Source organism: Scyliorhinus torazame, chromosome 13, assembly GCF_047496885.1.
Source record: "Scyliorhinus torazame isolate Kashiwa2021f chromosome 13, sScyTor2.1, whole genome shotgun sequence".
Taxonomy (NCBI): Eukaryota; Metazoa; Chordata; class Chondrichthyes; order Carcharhiniformes; family Scyliorhinidae; genus Scyliorhinus; species Scyliorhinus torazame.
This window is the reverse complement of record NC_092719.1, coordinates 17,609,652-17,616,377: the sequence shown is the minus strand read 5'-3', so window position 1 is coordinate 17,616,377 and position 6,726 is coordinate 17,609,652. Positions and strand designations below refer to the sequence as shown.

Genomic DNA, 6,726 nt, shown 5'->3' with positions numbered 1-6,726 from the left:
CCCCCGGAGGGAACCCACGCAGACACAGGGAGAACGTGCAGACTCCGCACAGACAGTGACCCAGTGGGGAATTGAACCTGGGACCCTGGCGCTGTGAAGCCACAGTGCTATCCACTTGTACTACCGTGCTGCCCACCTCTTAAACAGGTTGGTGTAAAATCCTGGACTGGGTTGGCTGTTAAAAGAGGAGCAGAAGCTTTGTTTAAAAGTACCATTTGGAAAACCTGGTCTGGATCTTGGAATGCAAACTGCTAAGGGAAAACAGAATTATGAGAAAAGATTTTAAAATGTGTTCTTGGGAGTGGAGTTTGGAAACGCTCACTTCTGGGGGGATTCTGACGAGACAGCCACAAACTTTCACTTGGGGTTCAGACTGGATATTTGCCCATTTGTGTGCTTAAAAGGGACTTTGTGTGTATTAAATGAGACCACTGTAGCTTAAGATGTACTTTCTAACCCATGTCAATCCTCACAACCAGTGTTATTGTTAAGCTAAAGGGATAGTTCCGTAAACAAATCGCCTATTCCTCTGGAAAAGAGCAGGGGAGTTACAATATTTAACCCTCAATCAACATCGCCACATTGCTGTGTGTGGGAGCTTGCTGTGTACTATGTGGCTGCTGCACTTCCTACAATAGTGACCACACTTCATTGGCTGAAAAGAACTTTGGGACATCTAATGGGCATGATAGGTGGAATGTGAATGGACGTCCGTTCTACATTAATGATGCACTTGACCGAGGAGCGATAATTGTGAGACTAATTGAGAGAAATATTGTGTGATACAAATATACTTGGTATCAGTGGTACCGGGAAAGTTGCTATTGGGGATAACATCGCAGGAATAACCATCTAATCTATAAAGCAAATTAGAGTGGAAGCACATCGTTGTGGCACCATGTTGAGTTAAACACTCAGTCTGTCAAAGGTCCATTTTGTCAGAGAGTATAATAAATTAGGTTAAATCGGTGGCACAGCAGATAAAATGAACTGTGAATGCTGAAAATCTGAACCATAAACAGACAATGCTGTAAATGTGCAGGCGCCTGTCAGCACAGTAATATTAACACATAGCGCCACTCCTCCAGCCCTATTCCTCAAGCCCATCTTTCTCTCTGCTGCCACACCCACACTGATTAAACACCCAAATGAAACCAAATAAAGTTGTCAAATCAAATCAGAATGTTATACATCCGTGCCCAGTGGCCCCTGCAGTTAAAGAACACAATTGTCCCCTTAACCCTATCACACTCCACTTCGATTTGCCTCCCCTGGCAACACATTCTATAAAACTCCAAAATCCATCGGCTGAGCAAATACTCTCTCTGATTGCCAACATGTAACCAGGGGGGTATTCAAATTCGTAACCAAATATCCGGGAGCTGTCTTGGCTGATTGAAACTCGAAAATCCCAATTCAATTTATTTAGGGGATGCTTTTTAACATCAACTGGCTGAAAGGTTACTGGGTGGGCAAGGGTGATACGGTAGCACAGTGGTTAGCACTGTGGCTTCACAGCGCCAGAGAGTTGGGTTCAATTCCTGGCTTGGGTCACTGCCTGTGTGGAGTCTGCACATTGTCTGCGTGGGTTTCCTCTGGGCGCTCCGGTTTCCTCCCACATATCCCGAAACATGTGAATTGGGACATTCTGAATTCTCCCTCTGTGTACCTGAACAGGTGCCGGAGTGTGGCGACTAGGGGCTTTTCACAGTAGCCTACTTGTGACACTAATAAAGATTATTATTATGAAAATCCAGCTGGATTATAACGCGGTATCTGATTGGGTATCATCGGGCCCAGTACAGCGAAATATTTCTCGCTGTTATCTGAACCTTTGTGGACCTCTGCTGGGGAGAGGGGGGGGCGAGTTCCCTCCCTCTCTCGGATTTCACGCTCGTGTGTGTTTTGTGTGCATCACTTGGAAAAGTGTCTGTGCAATCTTTCGCAAGATCGGACTCCCAATGAGCAGCTGTAAATTGAGTTTGCTGCGACACACACACACACGAGTTAGGTCGGGGTAAAATAACGCCCCCTTTACATTAAGAAAATATTGAACGCCGGGCGATTTTGCTGCGGCTGCTCTTTGAACTGCAGTGGCCTCTTCCCGAGTCCGATACGGTGCCGGGTCTGAGAAAGACCACACGGACGTCGGGGGAACCCACTCTGCTCCCATGGCCGGTGGCCACAGTGTTGGAGCCGGTGTCGGGAGCAGCGTTGCTGCCCTTCCAGTTGCGGCAGCGTGTGAGAGACTGGCCAGTAACCCGGGGGGAGCAGGGGGAGGGTTTGTGCTGAGTTTGCAAGTCGTGTCTCACCTGTAGGTGTCGTTGCAATGCAGGGATTCAGCCTCCTCCCCCTACATACACACACACTCTCTCTCTCTCAACGTGGAGCCTTCTCCAGCACACCAACCTCTCCTCTGCAATTGTTGCCTTTATTCAATCTGCATTTTAAAATACATTTTCTTCTCGGCGCGTCGCCTTTAACGTGCATTCCCAGCGAGCCACCGTGCATTTTAGAAACAGACATTCAAAAGCTGGGGTAGGGCGTTCAGGGCTATTAAAATGTTTCAATGTGTGCCAAAGTTGTTTCGAGTGCCCAGGAAGCGCAGGGTTTGGGGGCGTGGATTAAATTGGGAGCTGGACAGTCTGCAAGTGCTTGGCTTCAATTAGATTCCCACTGAAGGCGAAATGGGGGGCGGGTGCTGAGGGCTGTGTGAGGGAAAACCTGCTGCATTCACAGCAGAGCAGAGCAGGGTGCTGAATCCCTGGGACTGGAGACCCCTCTACAAGGCGGACTGTGTCCATCTTTTTGTTTTTTCCAACCGCAAATTGAGGTGGCATCAATCTAGTGGTCACTAATACTGGATTATGTAGCTTGTGGTTTGCGCAAAACACACTGATACATCAGGAGTTTGGCTCAGATTTTAAATAGTTGAAAGGGGGGGGGGGGAAGTGGGACTCTTCAGGACTCTTCACCGAGCTAGCACAGGCATTATGGGCCGAATAGCCTTCTACTGTCACAGAGTCATAGCGTTTTACCGCACAAAGCGAGGCCCTTCGAGCCCTCCCCATGACCGTCAATCTCTGCCCCCCCTCCCGTATCAGCCTGAGCTTCGAAACCAGGCTAACTTCCCAGACGACATGAGTTCCTCTTGGACTCTGCAAATCTGATCCATGTAAAGATGCAGCGGTGAGCGGGAATGAGGGAGTGGTGCAGAAAGTTCTTTATTAACCCCGAGAGAGGTGAATATTCAAATTGGGCGATCTTTAACCCAGCGAGTGTGTCTCAGTCTTTGGCGGTGTTCATTCTAAGGTGACCAGGAGCTAGAACAGCGAGGGATTGGATTTGGTGATACCCCGACAGGTAAATCATTAATAACCAGATTTCTGATCATCAGCGTTGTATGTTATTGTATTGGACGGGAAGAGAGGGCGGGGAAATAGCACAATTAACAGAATAGCCAGCGCTAACTGTGCGGCACTGGAGCCAGAGCTGGAGAGTGGAAGACGCATTGGCACATGGTCAGGGTGCAGATCGGCTCCACACTTGTCCACTAGCCTTCCCACATTCCAGGACTAAAGTTGGTGTCTGCATTCTCCGTCCTCCCTCAATCCCCGGCGCGGGGAGCAGCGATCCTGCGGCACCTGCCCAAGGTACCGCCAGCCTGTCCCCCTCTCCCCTGCCGCTTGCTGAGCTGCTGCTGTTTGAAAAGGCGGGTTGGAGGAGGAGGAGAGAGTGGCAAAGGAGAGGGGGAACTGGATTTGAAGGAGAGAGACCCGCTACCTGGCAAGAGAGGATCAGGAAGCCTTGGCTGCATTCCCGAGCCCTGCCTGCCTGCCTCAGAAAGGCACTGGAGTGTGTACAAGTGGTTTAATGGCATTGGCGAGAAGCTCGGAAGGATAGCGGCAGCAATAAGGAGCTGATGGTGATATACTCCCGCCGCGTCCCTTCATTTGGTGTACTTTGAGTAGAAGAAGATCAAGAAAGGTTCCTATATGTGATTTTTTTTTTTTGGGGGGGGGATTATATTTGTGAAGTGTGTGTTGTCCATGCAGCTTTAGTAGCGATCCCTCTGCCTCTGCAGAGTCTGTGTGTGTGTGTGTCAATGCGGCGGTTGTACTGATGCAAACCAGGCGGCAACCGGGGGTAAGTGAACCATTGCACCCGCCCCCCCCCCCCCCCGGTAATGGGAAGTTTGGTTGCACCAATAGTGTCAGTCACAAGCTCATTTGCAACTAATGAAATACTAACATTAATAAACCCCCCCCCCCCCGTCCCGTTAGAAGAGAAAACCATCCGAGCACTGAAATGTACCGGATTCACCCAGAGCCCAACCACCCTGCCCGGTCGACTTTTCACCCCCCAAAATTCTGGAATGATTGGTAAGGTTTATTTTGCAACCCCCCCCCCCCCCCCCTTCCCAAATCTTGCTGTTGCGGTGTCAGTCGATGTGAAAGGACAGACGGTCTGTGGTTGTCAGGCATTGGTTGCGAATACCTTGCTGCAGGTGGCAATGTGGATTCGATGTGTTTTATCCGCGCTCCATACCCTCCCTAATCCACTCTCCATATCCTCACTAATCCACTCTCCATATCCCCCCTAATCCACTCTCCATATCCCCCCTAACCCACTCTCCATATCCACCCCAATCCACTCACCATATTCCCCAACCCACTCTCCATATCCCCCTAACCCACTCTCCATATCCCCCCTACCCACTCTCCATATCCACCCCAACCCACTCTCCATATCCCCCTAACCCAACTCTCCATATCCCCCTAACCCACTCTCCATATCCCCCCTAACCCACTCTCCATATCCCCCCAAACCCACTCTCCATACCCCCCTAGCCCACTCTCCATATCCCCCAAATCCACTCTCCATATCCCCCAAACCCACCCCTCCTTAACCCCCAAACTCACTCTCCATACCCCCTAACCCACCCTCGATAACCCCAAACTCACTCTCCATAACCCCCATAACCCACTCTCAATATCTCCCCACTCTCCATATCCCCCAAACCCACTCTCCCCTTTCCCCCCTAACCCACTCTCCATATCCCCCCAAATCCACTCTCCATATCCCCTAACCCACTCTCTATATCCCCCAAATCCACTCTCCATATCCCCCCAAACCCACTCTCCATATCCCCCCAAACCCACTCTCCATACCCCCTAACCCACTCCCCATATCCCCCTAACCCACTCTCTATATCCCCCAAACCCACTCTCCATATCCCCTAACCAATTCTCCATATCCCCCCTAACCCACTCTCCATATCCCCTAACCCACTCTCCATATCCCCCTAACCCACTCTCCATATCCCCCTAACCCACTCTCCATATCCCTCCTAACCCACTCTCCATATCCCCCCTAACCCACTCTCCATAACCCCCAAGCCCACTCTACATATCCCCCTAACCACTCTCCATATCCCCCTAACCTACTCTCCATATCCCCTAACCCACTCTCCATATCTCCTAACCCACTCTCCATATCCCTCCTAACCCACTCTCCATAACCCCCTAACCCACTCTCCATATCCCCCTAACCCACTCTCCATATACCCCCAAATCCACTCTCTGTACCCCCTAACCTACTCTCCATATCTCCCCAAGCCCACTCTCCATATCCCCCAAACTCACTCTCCATATCCCCCTAACCCACTCTCCATATCCCCCTAACCCACTCTCAGCTTTCCCACTCACCGCACTGATTCCTCTCTATTAACTGTCCAGGACTGCCCAAAATGTGCTGTCCTGCGGGGTTGGGGTGGGGGGGTGGGGGGTTATTATTATATTTAAATCGAAAAGAGCCGCAACGGGATGTGTCAGTGTGTTTGTTTGTGTTTATGTGTGTGTGTGTCAGTGTGTTTGTGTGTGCTTGTGTGTGTGTTTCTGTGTGTGTCAGTGTGTTTATATGTGCTTATGTGTGTATGTTTATGTGTCTGTGTTTATACGTGTGTGTGTTTATGTGTGTCTGTGTTTATGTGTGTGCGTGTTTGTTTATGTGTGTGTTTATGTGTGTCTGTGTGTTTATGTGTGTGTGCTTATGTATGTCTGATTGTTTGTGTGTGTTTATGTGTTTGTGTGTGTGTTTATGTGTGTGCGTGTATGTTTATGTGTGTGTGTGTTTGTTTAAGTGTGTCTGTGTGTTTATGTGTGTGTTCATGTGTGCCTGTGTGTGTGTTTGTTGACAGTGTGTATGTGTGTTTATGTGTGTATGTTTGTTGAAGTGTTTGTGTGTGTTTATGTGTGTGTGTGTTTTTTGTGTGTGTTTATGTGTGTGTGCGTGTTTGTGTGTGTGTGTTTATGTGTGTGTGTGTATCTGTGTGTGCGCGCGTGTGTGTGTGTGTGTGTTTATGTGTGTGTGTGTGTGTTTATGTGTGTGTGCGTTTATGTGGGTGGGTGTTTGTGTGTGTATATGTGTGTGTGTTTATGTGTGTGTATTTATGTGTGTGTTTATGTGTGTGTGTTTATGAGTGGTCTGTGTTTATGTGTGTCTGTGTTTATGTGTGTGTGCGTGTGTTTATATGTGTGTCTGTGTTTATGTGTGTGCGCGTGTGTTTATATGTGTGTGTATTTATGTGTGTGTGTGTTTATGTGTGTGTATTTATGTGTGTGTGTGTGTTTATGTTGTTTATGTGTGTCTGTGTTTATGTGTGTGCCTCTCGTGTGTATGACTACACCCGTAATGCTGAATATACAGTATGCGAGTATTGTGACT

General features: G+C 49.0%; 1 protein-coding gene across 2 annotated transcripts in view; it reads left to right on the top strand.

Moving 5' to 3' along the window:
- The first annotated feature begins 3,027 nt into the window (after positions 1-3,027).
- Positions 3,028-6,726, top strand: part of plxna4 (plexin A4) — a 776,634-nt gene continuing 772,935 nt past the window's right edge. Inside the window, exon 1 of one of the 2 annotated variants that reach the window (XM_072471113.1) lies at positions 3,028-3,363. The gene's annotated coding sequence lies outside the window, so the exon portion shown is untranslated. Of the gene's footprint in view, positions 3,364-3,565; positions 3,988-6,726 lie in introns of those variants that run through there. The other variant, XM_072471112.1, reaches the window with a different exon arrangement.